Consider the following 3,776-nt stretch of genomic DNA (forward strand, 5'->3'; position numbering starts at 1 on the left):
TCGGGGCACATGTCCTGTGCTATTTACATGCGATGCCTGCCCGAGTGGACAGGCCAGAAGCAGGCTGGTGACCACCCCTGGGTGGGGCACGTGGGCGCAGGGGGAACCGGTGACTGCGGGCACGGGGCGGCTTCGGGGGGCGCAGGGGTGCCACGGGGGGGGGGGGGGACAATGATCCCGGCACCCTGGAGGAGGGACCTTCCCTCAGTCCTGCTGGGAGCCCTGGCCCGGCCCAGGGCACCCACACGTGTGACCTGGAGTGGAGGCCTGGCCTTTGTGGCCGGGGACCCAGATGTCTCAGGCACAGAGATGGCGGGGTTGGGGGGATGCTGGTGGAGATGCAGGGGAGGCCCTCGAAGAGTCCAGGGGTTCCGGCTGCGCCTGCGGTGCCCGGTGCCCCTGGGCAGTTCTGTAGCTGCGGGAGTGGGCAGTGGGTGCAGCAGAGCAGAGCGGCCGCCCTGGGGCTTCAGACCGAGTGTGACAGCGCCTGGGACAAGGTGGGCGAGCCCTGTCATTGCCAAGAGGGATCACAGCCCCCATGAGCCCGGGTGGCCATCGTGCCCTGAAGTTGTGACCGAGACCCTTCTGCACAGCTGTGAGCCTGAGGCTCGGGGAGGCAGCCTCAGCCAGCCCCCGGGTGTGGGGAAGCTGGGACAGATGGCGGAGGAGAGAGAGGGTCAGAGCCTCTGGGCACAGGCAAGGGCGGGTGCAAAGGCCTTGAGCAGGCACAGCCTGAGGTGGGAGGGGCTTGGAGGCGGGAGGCACCAGGCAGCAGGAGGCCGCGCCTGCGGTGTGGACGTGGACGTTGGAGGCTGTGGTGCCCACGGCAGGAGGCAGGGGCCCTGCTGGAAACAGGTCAGGTCAGGGCACGAGGCAGGGAGGGGCTAGACTTCAGCATCGGGGGGCAGGGCCTCTGGGCCTTGGGAACTTGGAGGGGCTTGAGGGCCCTTGCTGCAGGCTGTCCCCTCCGACCTGTGGTCCCAGGCTAGCGGGACGGGAGGACGTGAGGGACGTGAGGCCAGGGCAGGTCGGGGGACGCTGGCCTGCACAGTGGATGTGGCCCAGCCAGCGGCACTGGGAACGTGGCTGTGTCTGCGGGGCGGTGGGGGCGGGTAAGGAGGGCTGCGCGGTGCTGGTTTCCAGCGCTCCTCCCAGGCGGGGACCGTCACAGCGGAGCATGTGTCCTCCGTGGAGACCATGAGGTCACCGGCCCACGTGAACCCAGGATGCACGCTCGGCTGCCGTGGGGACCCCAGGCGGACAGGTGTCCCCTCCTGGCAGGACTGGGCTGGGTGGCACCACCTGCCTGGGGGCATCCCCCACGCCCGGGGCTTCTGGGGCCCCTTCCTCCCCGGGCCAGACCCTACGTGCGGTCCTTGCTGGGCCCGTCCCTCAGCTCCTGCACCCAGGCACCGGGGTCCGGCCCTGCCGCTGCCTCTCCCAGGGGGCTGGGGGCCAGGCAGTCCCCACGCTTGACAGGACCTTGACAGGCCTTCAGGGGATGAGATGGCTCCTCTGGCTTTTTTTGCGTTTTTTGTTTGTTTTTTCTTTCCCTGCCCCGAGGGAGGGGCGGGGGTGGAGGTGAGGGGAACGGGAACCAAGAGGTCCCAGTCTGCCCCCGGGGTCACTGACAGGTGGGTGGGGTCACGTGGCTGTGAGACGCGTCTGCTTCGGGGCACGCATCTGCTCCGGGGCGCTTGCTGGGTGGTCTCCAGTGGCCCCACCTGCCGCAGGGGCTCTGCCCGGAGGGAGGGGCCCCGGCAGGCGTGCTGGATGGTGTGGATCTCTGTTCCGGTAGGTGCCCCCGTGTGAGACCCCACGGGCACACGCACGCCCCTGAACACACCCCCAGGAGAGGAGCTGCTAGGCGCCGCAGCCCACTCACGCTTCCAGGCGTTTCCTGGCCCTCGCGCCTGCGCACACCCACCCGCCAGCCCCCTGGATTCTCCTGCACGTGGCGTGTTCGCCGGAGGGGATCGGTTTCGGTCAGGTGTCCGTTTCTCTGTGGGGACCCACTTGTCCCATCCCCGTTTGGGGGAAGATACGGCCCGACCTCCATAGGGCCACAAATTCAGTGGCTGTGTTTAGGGGCTGTGTCTGGCCTCCTGTCCCTCTCCAGGACTCGCTTTGCCTGGCCTCAGTGCACCACGTTCATTGCTGTGGCCGCGGCGTGTCCTGGCGGTCCAAGGACCATGCCGAGCGTCTCCCCCTTCGCGTTCCTGTGCATTTTGGGATCAGAAATCCGGCTGAGCTCTCCCCCGGACTGAGTTACGGCCTCGAGCCGCCTGCATGGACCTCCCACGCCCACGCCACGCCCCTCCGTTTCCATCTTTCCCAGATGACTCCCGATAGAGTTCGCGGTGCCGGTGCTGAGATCCTGTCCATCTGGGCGTCTGGCATCTGGGGGGGAGGCTGGCGTGAGTGGTCTCCGTGTTAGGGTTCGGCAGAGCAACGGACGCCGTAGCCCACGGAGATGCAGGAGCTGGGTCCCGTGAGCCAGGAGGTCCCGCGGCCGGGAGGCCACAGCTTTCCGAGGCCTGAGTCCTGAGATCCTGGAGCTCCGGGGTGCATGGGAGCAGCCGGGACGCCCCAGCTCAAGCTGAGAGAATCCGACCCTCCTCGGCCTTTGTGTTCCATTCTGGGCCAGATGGGTCAGGTGGTGCCTGTGCCCAGGAAGGCTGTCGGCTCAGAAACACCTGCATAGACGCCAGCCCCAACTCTGGTGCTCCCAGGCAGGAGGTGTGGGGACGGTTGTGGTGTCCGGTGGGCACTGTCACTCGCCGTGTGCGGAGTCTCCAGTGGTTCTGAGTCATGGGTCTGGACCAATGGCATCAGGGTGCCTGGGAGTTTGTTAGGGACGCCAGTCGCAGCCTGGCTGTGACCCCAGGTCTTAGGGACGAGGCGCGCTGCGGGGCCTGGCCTGTCCATGGTGCTCCTCCCTGGGGCAGCGCCGCCCTCCCCCTCCTCCCAGGCGGACTGGGAGACGGTCCTGCATCTGGGGCTCATCCTGGGCGGCCCGGCCCTCTGTCTTCCCCAGATGCCTGCCCGACCCTCCTCTTGTGCTCCGAGACCCCTTCTTCCTAAAGCCACGGCTCTTCCCAGAACCTCTGGCCGAAACGCCACCCAGCGCCCCACACTCTTCCTGACACTCCCCGCCCGCGTCCACTCGCCCCTGCCCGCAGCCCCCGCTTGGAACCCTCAGCCTATGCCCGACACTGCCCGCCCTCCCGGCTCTGCGGGACAGGGGTGCCCGTGTTCCCGACCCCCCGGGGCGGGGCAGGTGAGACACCCCTACTCCTGCCCGCACGCCCGAGCAGCGCCCGTGCCTCCCACCTTCCCTGGACCCCTGGGCCGTCCTCCCCGTCCTCCTGGCTTCTGGGGACCCTTCCCACGGCAGCCCACGCGGGTGCCAGAGGGAGCTCAGCTTGGAGCGCGGCTTCTCACAGGCACGCGCTCTGGGGCCCTCGTTCCCTCACCCCCTGGGGCCCTCTGGGCTCCCCCTGTGTGTGCTGAGGTGTCTGGGGCTGAGGACAAGGAAGCTCGCAGGCCGGTGCCCGGGAGCAGGTGGAACGAGGTTCTGGCAGCAGGGGTGAGGCCGACTGCTGCTGCGGACACGCGTCTCCCCAAGTGAGGAGAACGTGTAGGTGTGGGACAGGAAGGAGGAAGCAGAGAATGGTCCCAGGGGGTGGGGGGTGGTGTGGGGTCTCCCAGGGGCGGGGGCCGGTGTGGGGTGAGGCGGTGTGGAGGCCCTGGGGAAGACAGCAGAGACTCAGAAA

This window comes from Meles meles, chromosome 3 (genome assembly GCF_922984935.1).
Source record: "Meles meles chromosome 3, mMelMel3.1 paternal haplotype, whole genome shotgun sequence".
NCBI lineage: Eukaryota > Metazoa > Chordata > Mammalia > Carnivora > Mustelidae > Meles > Meles meles.